The following is a 17800-nucleotide window of genomic DNA, read 5'->3' as shown; positions in this document are numbered from 1 at the left end:
ATTATGCATAATGGGAGATATCACTCTTGTATCCTGGTGAGTTATTGTTTTTAATGAAGTATATTTAATACAATCAAAGGATGGAAAAGGGAAAGGTTCAGACTAGAGCAAGGAATTTTTTTCAGATCTGTGGGTCTTCCTTATAAGAAGAAATGAAAATGCCTGATTTTATTACATTTGCAATGAAGTAAATGATGAGAACACGAGTAATTCTGTAAAGGACCATTCAAGGAAGAAGTAAGGCAACAATTAGTGGTTCAGCTATAATGCAGGTAGAAAGATGGCTTTCTGCCTGGACTGGTGGTAGAGATGGGGCAAGTCAAGCAGCAGGAAATTCCTTCTCATGAAGCTACACATATGCATGTTTCACATGGGAATACTGGTTCATGTTACTTCCTGAGGGCTTACCCAGGAGATTATTATTGGTGGGATCACCTGAGGGTAGGTACTGCATGGCATCTCAGCTGACAAGCTGTGAAAGCAGACCTCCAGCACTGGTCTGGCTCTTCCTGCTCCCCTGGGTGCAGGTGACATCCAGGATGTGCCAGGAGAATCTGATATTGTGACTGACATGGAAAAGTATTCCTTTCTGCCCCTACCTTCTCATGCACATGGTATGACTATCTAACCTTTCTCAAGAGAATTAAGTAGAGGCAGATGCAATTCCCTGTGCTACTTTTAAATTTGGAAGCATGAAAACACACATGAAAGCAAAGCAGGGCCCAAGAGACGTAGGCTGCTGCCAAGGTAACACTGCATATATGAGGGGGTTCCTTGATTAGGCAATTACATAACTGCTTCCCTGAAACAGTCTAATGATTATAAGATACATTCTCTACCTGAGTCAGAAATGCATTTCCATTCCTTCTCTCCCCGTTGTTATGTTGATAGACCACAATTGCAAAATTTTTGCCTATAAAAGTATTGCAGGTAAAGAGTGATAAATGAAACCCTACCTTATTGAATACACTTCCTGTTTGCTTTGTCTGTATTTATCTATTTCCAGATGCCAGTTTTTCCAACTGTGTATTATTGATAAATTTTCTCAGTACATCTCTTATTTCATATTTGGTGCCATGCCTGTGGAGCTGCCCAGACAGAGCTGTGTGGGGCAGTGCAGAGTTGCTGTTTGCTGGCTCTAGGAGATGATTAAGCTTCTAAAGAAGATGAGCATTATTAGGTCAGGTTCTGGAACAAGCTCAGTGCTTTGAAAAGTGCACATCTTAACAGTAGTAAATCTCCACTGCTAGTGTGTTGTGAAGAGCAAATCTGAAACTGAATTTCCTGGGTTTTTTTTATTTTCTGAGTGCAAATAAAAGGAAAAGAATTGTGGTACAGATGAACAAATTTGGAATGGATGGGAAGTGGATGGGTTTACTTTTGATTTTTCCTGTGTACCATCTCATGGCAGTCCTTAATGTCAACTCTTCTGTGAGACTAAATCTACTGATCACAATTAGATTTGTTAGAAATATCAGCTTTTTGGATAGGCACTCTGGTGTCTCATTTAATGGTTGAACCAAACCATTCACCAGTTGAAGAGTTTCTGCAGGTATTTTAATTCACTTTAAATTTCCCAAGTGGCTTCTACAGGCAGTCCTACACAGTGACCAGTAACAGTGCTTTTGGCCTGTCATATTTTCTTTCCTGCAGCCAGTTCTGTTGGTTCTGCTCAGTTTTCTAAACCTGGATCCACTGAAAGCTCCAGCTGTCTGAGACTAACAGAGAAACTGAAGGGGTCTTGAACATTCAGAGAACATCACTCGCTTCAGATCAATGTGAAAAGCTCTGGGAGTCCCAACTGTTTACATCTAGTACATAGAAGAGGATAAGCCAGTTTTTCATAGGGTGGAAGGTAGAAAACAGACAGCAAGCCATGATCATGAAAAGGAAAGGAGCTTGGTAAAATTCTGCCTAGCTGGAAGCCTCTAGTAGCATTAGTAGCACAGAGTATGTAGAAAGAAGCCTTTCTACTTACATTTCTACATGGCTTCTACTCCTCGACATTTTAAAAATAACAAGTGCAAGAAAAAAGGAAGTTTATTATAAATCTATGCATAAGAAATTCGTCTTACATTGTAAAACCTTGAAAAGAAGAGCAAAAAATTAGGGCTAGCAGAGATAAGAACGGTGAGATCTTTAATAGACCAAGAGTAAAAGGACAAAGTTGCATATGTTGGAACAAATGGTTATATCAGTGCATATGTTGAAACAAGTGGGTCAGCTTTGAGAAAATGGCCAAGTTTTTGACAGTAATGAGCGAGGTAGCATGTCTCATATTAGTGGGAAAATTTGGACCATTTCTGTTCAAGAATTTTACAAGAACTGGCTGAGAACTTTTCTGAACTCCCTTCTTGAGTCACTTTTAGTTCTGGGTTTTTGTTTTTCTTCAGCAGCTGTTGGAATGTAGGGGAAAACCTGGGAGGAAAGATGAAAATCTTTTAGGATTGTGCCAATATTTAAAACAGGTAGGTAAGGTGAAAGTTATTACATGTGCTTGTCTCTGAATCTTAAAGAACATATCTATATATCTCTCACCAGGTTTATGAGAGTGTATCTGTATTGCACAGCACAGCTCTTGGCTGAGATAATATCTTAGTTTCAGGAACAATATAGCTGTATCAGTGCAGCCTCTGCCCTATTTTAATTAGCCTGGGCATAGCACTGCGCTGATGCAGCTGAACTGTTCCCAGTTCTGGAGATGGTTCAGTTGGAGTTATGTCAGGTATTGTAGCATATTTTGGTATTGCAGCACAAAGACAGAAAGAATAGAATCCATATATCTGGCCATGCAGTTCTCAGGGAAGGAGTCATACTTGCACCAGTGAAGAAAACTTCGAGTTAGAACAACAGGCAACAACACAATATAAGTCTCATTATCCTTCCAGCAGGGTAATTTGTAATTGTCTTCAGCAATTGTGCACTTGCAGTGTTACAAACAATGATATATGTGCATTCAGGTGAAATACGGTTCAGAGGTTGCCACTATATCATGTACTACTTTGCACAAGATTTCTTAGTGCAGGTGATGTCACCAAGGCAGTGCCAGCCTTAATGATTTATGCGCACAGAACAAAAAGGGGAAAAAAAAAAGTTGAGAAAAAACTCTTGATTAGAAAGACAAAGAAAAATAAGGGAGACATAAGAAATCACCACATAATCTGGTATATGGTCTGTTGAAGAATAGAGGATGGGATCTTTCATCTGTGTATCATTTTCTTTTCTGCAGCTGAGTCTCTGCTGGGTCTCTTGGAGTCTTATGATATTTCTTCCACAGTAACTGCCATGGAAGCTATTATCCTAATTACACAGATAATTTGTGCAACCCACAGGCTAGTACTTGGACTTGGCTTTCCCCACTGCCAACTTTTTTTTTTATCCCCAACAGATTTTCTTCCTGGTTTAGTGCCACACTCCTCATCTTTCTCTTTTCTTCCCTGCTGAGAAAACCTATTTCTTTTCTGCTTTCTCTAAAGGTCTTCTTGCCTGAGAAAAAGATCCGTATTTCTGCAGAACCATCCACAGGCTGCTCATAAAGGGGAAAACAGCATCTGCAGGTTCTGCTGGCTGCCTGGAGCAGTACCCTCCCAAGTTACCCCAGCAAAGCCCTGCTAGCTGAGAAGCATTGCTGGTTATTCCCTTAGGAGTGGATATATGGCTTCTACTCCTCGAAGCCAGCACTTCCTGCTCCAGTGTATCTCTGTGATGCCCAGTAGATCAGCTCAGTGTGTCGTGGCTCAGGCTTTGGCATCACTGGGGCAGATCCGTGTTGTGCTCAGGTGTCAGCTGGCACAGGGGAACCCCCTGGCTCTGCATCTGCGTGGTCCCTTCATTTCAAAGGACATCAGTGCCCTGACTTGAATTTATTTAATTGTGTTTGTCACTAAAATGACAAGCAGATAAAATTCACGGGAGCACAGACTGGAGGTAAGCCCTCCTGGCCACAACAGATCCTCCCTCCAAAACAGAACAGAAATTATAGACTCCCGGCATCAAAACATTCAAGAACTTTCACCCCTAGTTACAAAACATACCTTAAACATCCTTGAATGTGCACATAAAATCTTAAGAAAAAAGCAGTGGGAAAAAAGAATCAGAAAGAAAACGTATTTTCTGTATCTATGGCTCCTGCAACAAAAGAGGAAGAGGGAGGTAAAGTAGCCCAAGACTATTTCATGGTGGCAGCAGGGCTTTCTTTCCCAAGCTAACACCCAATCTGCTTTACCACAAGATTAAGGAAGAAAGAAATACATATGATTAGTTCCAGAATTTGCAGAGAGATGCTTAGCTTTTCTCTCATAGAAATGCTTTTGTGTCTTTGTCTTTTTAAAGTCTTTGGCAACCTCCCATCCTTACAATATATTGACTGCACACATACGTGTCATATTAGAAACTTTTTTGTCCTTTACCTTCCCCATATCATGTCAGAAGTATCAACTTCTGGAATTAATTTGATGTCTTCTTTCTCCCTTCTTATTGTATTAAACCAATCCTTCTCAGCTATTTTTGTAATATTATGGTTGTGATATTTTTAACTCTTACAATTTGAAAGTTTTTTTCTTTTTTTGTTTGGTTTTTTTTATATTCTGCTTTCTAAAGTCCTACAGGTTTCATTTGAAAATTAATATGCCCTAAGGATTACAGACAAAAGTGAAAGCAAAACTGAAAACTTCCAATAATCCAAAGCAAATGGAAAGAATTGCATAGCTGGTATTTTTCTATATTGTGATTTTTAGACCTGCCTAATGATTTTTGGACTCTTGAATGCATAGGGCTGGTGCCTGAACTTTAGTTCCTGTTTAGCTGAGGGGACATGCTCTTCAATTGCTGAAATTCTGGCACTTCCTAGGGAAGAAACATTTGCTTCAGAGGTAGCTCTGCCTGTAGTTCAGGATCCTGCCCATATAAAGAAAGGCACTAATGCTGGGCAACAGAAGATCCAGCTGAAGGAAGAGAGGTTTTCCCCCAATAACTGTAGTTGGATTCTTTTTTATCAATTTTCTGCCTGTGGGTTTTTTTGCTCCCCCAGTGTTTACCTCCCTGCCTTTGTGCTGCAAAAGGCTAACACAGAGCAGACATGAGTTTTCATTTATTACACAGGGATAGTCCATTTCTGCAATTTAGATTTTAACCTCACTGGGTCAAAAAGGAACTTATTCCTGATTTAAATCTTTATAAAGTAGGAATGAATTTGTTTTATGACAGCCTATGTTTCTCTTGAGTTTTTTTGGGGTTTTTTTAATGTGTAAGGTCTCATTACAGCTCTGTAGGCAGAGCTTGGGGTCTGTCAGCACAAACTGCTGGTTTATCTGTCTTGTGGACACTCCTGCATTGCCAAGTCTCAGCTCTAAGCCAGTTCCCAAAACACACACTGTACTATGAAGCCCAGTACATATGCACAGTTGAAGTAAAATAAGCCTTTTCGTGCATTCTCTGCACGTATTGTGTATCTCTGTTTCATACAGCTATGGTAAAAGTGATTCCAAAAATGAAGGTGCTAAAAATATCAAGACTTCAGAACTGAAATAGCAACTACATACTACAGCCTTTTTTCCCACGAGGTATATGTCTTTCTTATCAAGAAATGTTAATAAGACTCTATACACACCCACATTACAAACAGAACAGTATCACATCTCTTTTTTATATATATTTTTATATTGTTACATATTTTTATATATTTTTTAAATATTTTTTAACAGCATGTACACAGACATTTGGCTAATAATCATTGGAAGACATGGCACAACACTACCCCAGTTCTCCCACTTAGAACCAAAACGAGTATTTATTTCTCTTTTCTTTAGAGAATTAAATACACAATATGCCCCTTTTGGAAAGTGCACACCACATTTCCAACATTTAGTCATAATGAAAACCAGAAGGCCATAGTCTGGCTGCTCTGGAGCTTGTGTGCACTGCAGAGAGGAGGAATAAGGTCCATTTATTTCCCCTGTTTGTGTGTCTGTTGTGAGTGAAATGATGTTTCTGCAAAATGGTGAGATTGAGAGGCTGCAGGGTCCATGTCCTGAGATTCAGCCCTGCAAGCCTGGGACTGTGCAGTCTCTTGTCATGCTTCAGTTCTGATGGCCATCAGGGCTGGGGGAAAGGAAAAACAGAGAAAAAGACACCCATTTTTGTATGAGCAAAATCAGATCCTAAGAGCTCTGGGTTGGAGTAGTAGGAAGTGTGTCTCTCATCTCACATGTGTGTGTGTCAGGATCTTCAGGAGCACATTTTGGCACCAGAGCCAAGTGCTCCAGAGGCAATGAGCATGATGGAGACAGTGCTGGCAGAGATCTGGGAGAGCCTCACCACAGCTGAGCAGTGAGTGGACTGCCAGGGACTTTCAGGAGAGTCCTGGCACTATAGGAGCTCAGGTAGAGGGGAGTCATGGCACTGTGGGCTCCTCACCAACCTCCCAACTCCCCAGGTGCCTGGGGACCCCTGATGCCAGCAGCATTTCCATAGGCAGCTATAGGAATGTAGATCTCCTGCCTGCAGCACAACTCACCCATGAAACAGCAAGGAAGTGGCCGTTATGGTCCACAGAAAATTGGACAGGAATACAGCACACTCTTAGCTAATACATCTAAAAGTCTGCTGAAGGCATTGGAGGCAGCCAAATACTTTTCTCCCTCTGTAAATACATATGATTTCCCCCTGTCTGTGCATGACACCGCTGGGTAAGAACAGCCACACAGGGTACCAAGATGTACTTTCCAAAAAAAAGTAAATCAGATTTGCCTTGCTTATATTCATGTGCTTTTTGGATCTTCTTTCTGAAAAAAAATCCATCTAAAAAGTTTCTTTTCAAAACTGTTTGTCTTGAAATAAAAATGTTGTAGAAATTCATAAAGGGACCATGTGAGGGTTTGTAACTGAAGAGTTGCAGAGAATAAGGGGTAGGCTGAGACAAAAGTGTCCCAGGCATGGATTGCTGGGCCAGAAGCCAGGTGCCAGGCTGGCATTACTGAAAAGATACCAGGAGCTGGTGTTTGGGTGTCTCTCTTTCACTTGGGGTCTGCCTGTGCAGAAATCCACCTCCTGTACCTGCAGTGAACTGACGGCATGATTGCATGGAAAAGGAAGAGTGGCTGAGCCAGGAATAAACTGCTGCCTCTCAGGGAGAGCAGCAGCCCTTTTAGGCTGCAAGCAACACCATTAAAGAACATGACTGACAAGGGAAGAACCTCACTGTGAGGGAGGGATTTGTTGCCTTCTCTCTGTAACAAATAGAAAACTATAAGAGGGAAAGAGAACTAAATTATGTCTGCAGTCTGCTGGAGACACGAAAAGTCAAAGGTAATGTGCAGTTGACAAGCAGAGCACAGGAAAAAGAAAACACTCTGTTGTGCTAAACACATTACACAGCTCTCCAAGGGCTTGTGGAAGAGAACACTGAAAATTCCAAAGGATGCCAGCGTGAAGTGAGCAGGACTGAAGTTTATTTTTTAAGAAGTTCCTCAAATTCAAACATTAGACTTTACAAAATAATAAAGGGACAATTAAAAGACCACTAAAAGAAGGATATAATCCCAAAAATTTTATCCATTTAATAAGAAAATACAAATTAATGGTGTGACTGGTTCATCCAGATCTAAACTACAGATCACATTGTTTAAATAATAATTGTGGTTACTCTGCTAGCATAGAAATAGTTCTCACAAAATATTTTCTTCATAGATAAATAGAACAATCCATACATTCACAGTGAAATGAGAATTATATTGGAAGTACAAATAAACACATAGTTTTGGTTTGGCACTATGTGCTTCTGAAATACATTCAGGTTTGTGTACACCAGATATGGGTCCAGATTCTGTAATTATCAATGCTACTTGAAGCTAACTGGCAAGGCAGGTCTGATGGTGTTGTTCCCATCTATTTGCCATTTGGAGTAAGCACAAGGGATCTATTGTTCAGCCACACTTCCTGCAGTGGTTTAGGAATAAAGCTCAGGTTTCTGTCAGGGTAGCTGTTGCCGTGAATCCATTGACATGATTAAGGCATTACAACAGCAAAAGAGGAAAAGAGATTTTAATCTACCCATTATCTCCACAGATTTTTCTGCCAGGTAACATTTTTTCTGCCAGGTAACATTTTGTGTATTCCAGGTAACATTATCTGTTTTCCTCTTTGTAACTCTATAGCATCATTTTAATTGCAGATAGACCCGTCTTAATGTGAGAATAAGGATAACATCTATACTTAGGAGGATTTGGAAGTCATCATATTTAAAAAGAAAACTTTGGGAATGGGAGCTTTAGGAAAATGTATGATATGTAAGATATGGCCAAGCAAATAGTTGTTATAACACCTGGACAGAAGATTGTGAAAAATGTTTATGGAGATGTCATACTTGTAGCCTGGCTACAAAGGGAAGGTATGGACAGTAATGGAGAATGTGAATTTATAGAGCACCAATTATCCAGCACTAGCTCTCTGCCCAGACACCCCTAATGCATAATGGATATGGCATACCTTATTCCACTTTTTAAAGTGGAAGCTTTCCTATGAAAACATAAATCCAAGGCTTTGCCCTCCATGACAGAGTGATTCGGGGGTGGGGGGGTGAGAGGAGAGGCAGTTTGCAGAGGAATGCCCATTTCTAAACTGTTGTCACACCCTTGTCCTAGATGAAAGCAAGGGGTCACCGCAGGTCCTGAGGAGGGTTCAGTATGATGCAGTGAAGAGAAAGGACTGGATAATTTGAACCAGTGGGAACACAGACCTCTAGGATATGAAAGGTGGCAATTTTTCCAGAGAGATGTAAAACTTCAAAACTCGTTCATTCAATGCAAAATTCACCTAGCAATAGTTTTTAGTGATCATATGTGTCTTCTTCATGCAAATCCTGTTCTAATTCCACCCTATTCCAAATAAAAAAAATTGTCCCACTGAAACCAAACTCTATGTGGTTTAAAAATACATCTTACAGTATTCCTGGTGAGGAATAAATTACTCTTTTGAAAGAAGGTAGAAAAACCTTATTTGACAGCCAACACAGAAAGAAGAGCATTCTTCCTCCCAAAATAAAAACACCCAAAGGACTGCAGGGGTTGCGGTGAATATTAATATAAAGAAACAGGTACTGGAAACTTATACCTGGTATTTATGAGGGAGGGAGGGAGGGAGGGAGGGAGGGAGGGAGGGAGGGAGGGAGGGAGGGAGGGAGGGAGGGAGGGAGGGAGGGAGGGAGGGAGGGAGGGAGGGAGGGAGGGAGGGAGGGAGGGAGGGAGGGAGGGAGGGAAGACTTTAAAGTTCCATGATATAATTTTAATAATTTACTACTTATCCTACCAACTGCAGGTAGAACTGTAATGATAAATAGAAGCCTGGAAGTCTGAAGAGAGTGAATAGATGTGCTCTACAAAGACATTTATTCAAACAATGAAAGGGCATAGGCTGAATCACAGTGGTTTTTCAGTAGAGATAAACAGAGAAATAAATTAAACTAACACAGATTAGAAGATGGATGTAAAAATCTCCTCTGATATTTTTTTCTCATGTTCACAGCACTCAGTGCCTGAAATGTGAAACTCAACTATATTTACTAAGACTCAGATTCAGATCATCTTGACAATTCGTGGCCATCCCAGAATTGTCTTGACAGACTGACAAAAAGAAAAAATAATCTCTTTTAGAGAATAATAGGGAAACATTAGTCATTTCATACAAAAGGATGCAATTATATAAATTTAATTACATTCCATTTCTTTGCAATCATCAGCATTAACACATGAAGTTGAAGTTTTGTTATTAACTTAAATAAAATAAGGATTTCAGCCTTAATTATATTTTTCAAGGGCAATTTTAGGACCTAATGCAGAACCTTCTGAAGGTAACAACAAAAGACTGCGGCTGGTGTCAGTGGATTTAGTGGGAGTAGGTGGCAATTTAACAATGCAAAAAGGTGCTACAGAAAATACACAAGGATATTTTCCAAATCTTCTAGAATATCTGTTTCAAATTCTGTATAGTATATTGGCTATTGAGACATACATCAGTAAGTGTGAGTGAAAGGAGTGCTTTAAAGTTTGAGCTTCTGCTTGAGGAGCATGTGAAGTTTTACCTCCCATTTTTATTGGAAGCAGACCTAGTCCTTTATAAAGCAGCAAAGTAGAGAAAATAATGAAGTATTTGGTAAAACTGTAATGCTATGGCAAGTTTTTTCATGCAAATTATTCATGTGTGCTAGACACAGTTCTTGCTTGTTTTTTATTTAGTTTATTGCAGAATATGCTTATCTCAAACAATTACTGATAAACAATATTAAGCCACATTCCATCAAATGCTCACCTGATAGTTTTAATTGGTTCAAGAGAGGCTGGAAAAACACATTCATGGGTGGAGGGTGTGGTACCAGATTTGGTGTCTTTGCTTTTCATCCTGTTACTATGCAAATTTGTACTCTTCAAAGAAGTGATGAAGATCCATATGTATTCCTTCCAAATCAGATCCAGACTCAAGGGCTACACTCCTGCAGCCAGCCAGTAGTCCTTTCTCACACCAGATGTCCCTGACTTCCCTGGGAATCCTTCAGGCAAGGGCATGAACGGTGTCCATATCAATCACGGCCAATTCTTCCTCATAAGGCAATGTTGGTGGGGTGCAACTGATAAATAACAGGTGCTCAGTGCAAAGGAATGTAGGCACATAACAAAGGCTGTATAGGGTTAAAACATTGGGATTTTGCCTGCAGCTGTCCACAATAAATAAGCATAAGTTCATTTTTTGCTTAGTTATGGATTCATCCACCTGTTTTCCTAAGAGTGCCAGACATTTTGAACTCTAATTATTAGCAGGTCCTATCCAAAGTCCATTTCAGTTAACACAAAAGAAGTTGTCAGTGATCTCAGGGAGCAGGGATCACGCCATATGGAACAGTTTCTCTGCCATACTTATATTACAGATTCTCATTTTTGAATTTACATTTGGTGTTTCTGCAAAAGACAAAATTTCTGTGCTGTTCTTATTTCCAGGCAGTTTTTGAAAATAAACCTGTGTGCCTGTTAAATTATTCCAACAGATATTGTTGCTGGACCACAACGTCAGTGGAGGGTTCAGAGCTGCGGCACCAGTGAGCAGAGATGGATGTTGCTCTGCTGATGGCTCCCAGCTCAATTCAGCCTCCAGGCCTTCCCAAGTCAACTTTAATGCTCTCTCCAGAGCTGATTCAGCTGCAGCACAACATTGCCCATAAAGCAGATGAAGTGTTGCTCCACAGAAATGAGCACACTTCTTTCTCCAGAACACCTCTCTACTCCCCAGGTACACTCCTGATGCTTCTTGCTTCCTACCTGTTCGCTTTGACTATGATCTTACCAGTTTATGTCTGACCATTTTTTCTCTATTGCCTTGGTTCACAGGTAAGGCCATAGGGTATCCTGCAGGCATAGTTCATCAGTAAATCCACGGGTGGAATCACAGCCCTCAGAAATATAACCTTATCAGAAAAATACCTGTGGTCTGTGAATACTCCAGAAAATGTCACATCATGATTTAACAAACAAAAATACCAAACCATAAAACAGAAACAGCAATGGAATACCTAGAGAATTCTCATGGGCAGAACTGAACAGCTCTGTAGAAAATCAGATGTACGATCTATCAAGCATTATTGGTTTCCAGTTAGTTTTGGGATCCATTTTATAAATCTAGAATTGCATCATATATTATACTATTATTTAATAACATTTAATTGTGCAAGCCATTATATTGTGCAACCTGGCCTTCTCTATTCTCCATTTTCCTTCTTAGTGAAACAATCAGTGAAGCAATTTCTCGATCATGGCTATTCTGAATCATTACGCCTTACTTTATAACAAAACCTCTAGCTAATCAACATCAGATTAATCTTTTTTTATGACTGTTTATTACATTGAAGATGTTGGCTAGTCCTGAAACTGAGGCAATAGAAATGTGGTTTGCATGTTCACTGACACCTCTGCACAATTAAATTCTGGTGTGAGTCACTTGGGATGGAGATGTTTGTCAGCCAGGTTTTGGGAGGTTCATGGACTTGATTAAGTGATGCTGTCCCAAGAGGCTAGAGCACACAAAACAAAAAGAAATCACTCTTCCAGTCTTGACAAGTAAATAGAGGAAGAGCTGGCCTAGACTTCTTTCTTTAATACATCTTTAGTTGTTATTTAAATTTCCTCATTACTACTTTATACTTTCATTAGCAGACTGAGCTAAAATATCATGAGTAGTTTTCCTTTCTTCAATATTTTAATTTACATTACATTAACTGTTAGTTAGGCCTAATTATGTGATCCATCAGTAACAGTCAATGGCTTGGAAATGGAAAAAAACTCTCCAAATCAATCAGGAATATTATTTCCACAAATCAATTCGCTTTTTAAAGGCAGGAACACAAACTTTGAAATATCTGCTCTTAAAATACACTGGTGAGCCAAGATGTATTTCCTTGCCACTGACCACATTTCATGCAGCACATCTCATTCACAAGAAGAGATGGAATCTCCCCACTGGATCTGGATGTGGACTAGGGCTGCTTGATGAGGGTGCCCCAGGAGAGGCGGAGGAGAGATCAGCTCTTGGTAGTCCAGGCTGGTGTTCAGCTAACTGATCCCTGCACTCTCTCTAAGTGCTCTGCAACCAATATCTGAGATCAGATCTATTGTCTTGACAGATGTATTTTTTTAAATTAGAAAGTGTGCTAATTTCAGCATAAAAACACTGTGCAGCAGTTGTAGCCTCTGAAAGTTGCTGCAGTTCTGTGGATGTCTAATTATTTACTCACTTTTTTTGAGACATCAGCATTTTAGAAAAGACTGTATGCCCTAATCAAAGATTTTTATTGGAATATATTCTATTAAAAGACCATGTATGTAATATTAAATTTTAAAACACAAGGCTCAATGCATTGTATTTATAGCTTATAATTATTCTTGCTATAAACTATTAATATTGTAAAATTGATTAGTAAATTATAAGTATTTCCCAAAGTCCTGAAAATAAGACATCTAATAACAAGAGGATTTCATGTAACAGTTAAAACAATTTCCATATCCCCAGGTGTAAAGAAAGCTCAAAAACCTAAGTTGAATGCAAACTGAACAGACCAAAAGGAAATAAAGAAACACATATTTGTGAACGACATCTGCAAGCTGATTTCTTTCTGTGAGTAGAAGCCTGGTAATAGTTGATGAGACACCTGATTAAAAATAAGAACTGCTAGCAAACAAAAACTGAAATAAATTTTTTGCACAAGTATGGAAGCTTTTACTTAACCCTGGCCCAAATGCCTTTCAGCTTTTTGTGTTATGGCTGAGAAAATTTAAGAACCATATTTTCCTTTTAAACTAATACTCAAAAATAAAAATACGATAGGACTTCAGAATAGAGTCTTCTAGGAGTGGAATAATGCTTTTCATTGGAGTTTGCTGCAGCAAGCCAGACTGTACTTGCTACTGCTGAGAATTAAAAAGGTAATTAGCAAAAACCAGGCAGAGATGCTTAACTGGCTGAACTGGATTGAATCTGTACAGCTCATACGCAATTCAGTCAAAAAGACTGCCAAGACAAGATGAAGACAGACTTAAGACTTTGTTTTGTATTTTCCTTGGATATACAAATACAGGCACACAAAATTAAAGCTACATTTTTAATAAAGTCTTATAGCTATAATAGCTGATGCAAAATTGCACTCGACTTTAGGAGCCTGGCCTACATCATAAACTTTGTGGATGAGAAGTTAGTAATTGATTTGGCTGTGTTTTGAAGACAAAGCCTTATTTCTCAGAAGCATCAGCATAAGCTGTAAAGGGACTTGAGTTTATGAGAAAAACATGCATTGTAAAGGCATGCAGATTTCACCATAAGTGATGTGCTTCAGGAACAAAGTTCTGTAAAGAAATATCCCCTCCACTTAATAAAAGTATGAAGCACTTCTTCCTAGTAAGACTTTTTTAGTTGGGAATATCCCATGCAATAAATATGAAAAGAATCACCCATAAAAATTAACTGGTCTTACTAAGCATCACTAATAATTTATTTTAAAATCTAACACATATATGCAAAGAGAGCTTAATTTAGCAAACAAATTCTGAATTTTGCAGATTATTTTCCTTGCAGATGAGCATCCAGAACAATTTCAATGTAAGCGAGTAGCAATAAAAAAAACAAAACTTCAAGGGTACTAAGCAAGAATTTATCCTTATTTTTCATAATATTTCAAAAGTAATGACCTTAAGAACCTTGAATAGAATAAACTACACAGTACTAACACTAGAAGAAACAAGCTTTGTTTTACCTAGTTAATGGTAGTAACATTACTGCAAATGTGGATGCCAGTATTTTAATGACACACTTTGATAAACCATCAGAGATAATTTATCAGACATGCATAATAAATTATAATAAATTATATTTACATTATATATTTTATAATTTAAGACTTCTTTTAACAGTATCTTCAAAGGACTTTAAATAATTTTAATAAAATGGGGTAAATCTAGTTCAATTGAAAATCTTTACTGTTTTAGTACTGTTCTGTGTTTGATATTTCTGTGTGTCCTGAGATATTATGAAAATATTTTTATATTCAGAGCATGAAGAAGTAAATCATTAAGTATAATTTTTCTAGCAGATGAATTCACTGGTGTTGATTCTTCATTGTTTTGCATCTGGTGTAGTCATTTAGAGATGCGCAGAGTCAGTGCAAAACATTACAAAATTAGAATCAGACTTTTCCAAATCCCTTTATGAAGGTGCTAAAAATGTAAGGCAGGAAACTGGAAAGTCACTTCCAGTGTCTTGTGGATCTCCTTTGGATACTGGGCTAGATTCTAATTTTATTCAACTAAATTCTTCAGAACTGATGCTTTTTATTGTTAATTCACAGTCAAGGATGAGATATATGGACCTGAACTCAAGAGTTCAGCCATGTACAGCATGGTTTCTTTGAACAAAATGTAATCAGTGGTAAACAGGGGCAGACTCTCAATTATTCTGCATGGGGGATTCTTTTAGGCATTTGCTGGCATTCTTACAAGAAGAGTCTGCTCTGTGTGCTTTGCTGGACAGAATACGCACAAAAAATATTTTCAAACTAAATGCAGCTGGTTCTAATCCTGTGATAATTCAATCTACATGCATCCCTAGCTTTAACATGAACCAAGCCATCTGTAAAATGTTAGTTACATTAGAAGACACAAATCTAGTTTTTTACCAGATCGGAGCCAATCAATAAGTCTTTCTTTCTTTGATCTTTGTATTTTCTGGAATAATGGCAAGAAACCAAACCAAAATCACCACAAAATCAATCCAAGCCTTAATACACTCTTAAAACTACCAGGAACAGTTTTTGATGAGGGGCTTCACTGCTGGTAGAGTTTCTCTCCTTGAGACATGCATTCCAGTGGTGATTCAAATTTTTCTCCTGAAATGAGTGGATAAACTGTACTTGCAATCATACAGCAAGCAGTAGGAATCCTAAAAAGGTAATTTTATTCTAAAATATATATATGGACCTCCTTAGCTTATTTCAGATGAAATCCAGACCAAATTTGTGTAAATAACAAGTAAAGACAATACAGGAACTAAATGCAGGAAGAATACTGAGAAAAAATAAAACGCAGCCAATTCCAAGTACAGCAAAAGAATTTTATTCATATTGTATATTCATGTTACAGTCAATAAGCACATTCATGTGCTTATTCCATACTCTCACACACCAGCTATAATATGGTTCCAGTGACATTTACAGATAACAGCTTGTATTTAAAAAGCCCAGAGTTGTTTTATTAAAAGACAATGAATTTGCATCGAGAAATGCAGTGAGAAATGCCATTCTTTTTTGTGAAAGTTCCTTTATGCATCATGTAGTTTTCCTCCATTAGTGAGACATATTATTGAGAAGGATTTCCACTACCCCACATTTATTAATTAAGAGAGACAGAGGAGTAGGAATGATCATAAAGCGCTGCTATTGGAGTAGGTCAGTATTTTGATTTTTCTTGGTGCAACTGTCCATGCAAGGGAGGGATGAGCAGAGTATGAAACTGGTGTCTGCCCTCCAATTCCTCTCTGGACCTTGAGGAAAGACAGTAACACTCAAAATGCTCTCAGGTAATTTTTTTAGCTACATACAAAATGATTCAAATGTAGCTCCTCACTTTCTGCTGAAAACAGCATATTTTAAGCAGAATTCCTCCTATGTACAAAAACCCATAAGGCACAGAAATCAAGAAAAATATTATTTACTTGATTCTATGTTTGTTAAAGAGAGTCCGGTCTATTCCTCCAGTTGCCAGGAATAATTAATAAGTTTTCCTCCACACCTTTTTTTTCTCCCTATTCCTGCAGTCCTGTATTTTTCTGGCCATCTTATTAATGCTTATTAGCTTTACAATACAGTTTTTGCAGTCCTCAAAATCAATCACCTTTTAATTACATGGAACAGTTAGAATAACCAAATAGCTCTTCCAAACACCTGCCATCACAATCAAACTTCTACTGCTTCGTTTACCTGAAACCCTTGTAGTCTATGTAGTGGTATTTTAATTTGAACTATTAAGTAAGGTCTTCTACTGCCCGATGCTTTTTGCCTTCTCCACTTACCTGGTACCTTGACAGTCTCCTCTTAAAAACCCAGAGGACTGGATGCTCATCCCCTTCTTCCATGTGGGTAAAAGATTTGGGCAGACTCCATTGTTTCATCCACTCTACTGGTGTGGTGTGCCTTGAAATGTTTTTTTGCAGTTTTATGGTCAGTGCAGTTAAGTGGTACTCCCTGCTCTGAAGAATGCTAGAAGGCTGACATAGGTAGGGAGGGACATGACAAAAAGAATATTCAATTCCAATCTCCTGGGCTTTAGAACATAATCTGAATTACAAAATACAGTAGCAATCATGCTGAAATTAGAAAAATATGAGAGATGAGTCAATTTCACCTTTCCTATGCTTCCATCTATACTCTTCCAGCAAGATTCTGGTTTGACAGACTTTGTAGAAAGAGCACTTAGAGTAGATTTTGATCTTCATAAATTTTAACAGCTGGAACTGTTCACAATGATTTTCCACATGAAAAAAAATGCTGGTGACATCTCTAAATCCTTAGATTTGGCAGAGGAAAATAGTATGTATAGCCAATATAATCTGTCTGGTGTATCTTTTATTCAAAACCAAAATTTCATTGCATGTCATGCATACTTCAACCAAAGCATGCAGAGATACCGACTGAGAGAGGAAACCTTTAAAAGGCTTACACAGAAACAGAGAATACTGGAAGTCTGAGGTCACTATGAAGCCATTAGAAATTTTACTGTTTAAATTTGAAACAAAGAACCTTCAGAATATCACAGATGTGAAGTGGGACAGGAACAGGCAGTCAGCCTGGCAGGGCCATCTGAGCCAATCTCGTATATCTCACAGTAGAAGGGAAGATTGTGAAAGGATTGGCAGGGTAGAAAGAAAAAAAAAATTAGAAACATTTAGAAATGTCTGTTGGAGAGGACTGAGTTGCCTGTTCTGAGATGTAGTAAAGGAGTGTACAGAGCATGAAACACCATTCATAATGTTACACGAATGGTTCACTTGAGACATTTTTGCCAAATTTGAGTACTGTCCCTGTTTTTCTCAGCTATGAAGTCCTAAAGGAAACTTGCCCTTCATAGTTCAAGATTTAAAACATGTTATACCTCTGAAAATATGGAGCTGCAGAACCCAATGCTAATGCTTGAACAACCTGCGGAAATCTTACCTCCAGTGGTTGTTGTTCAAAGGATAAATTTATGAGCACCTGGATATTAAATGAAACTTTTGTCTT

This window comes from Cyanistes caeruleus, chromosome 2 (assembly GCF_971803275.1).
Source record: "Cyanistes caeruleus chromosome 2, bCyaCae1.hap1.1, whole genome shotgun sequence".
NCBI classification, from domain to species: domain Eukaryota; kingdom Metazoa; phylum Chordata; class Aves; order Passeriformes; family Paridae; genus Cyanistes; species Cyanistes caeruleus.
Note: the sequence above shows the minus strand (reverse complement) of the source record.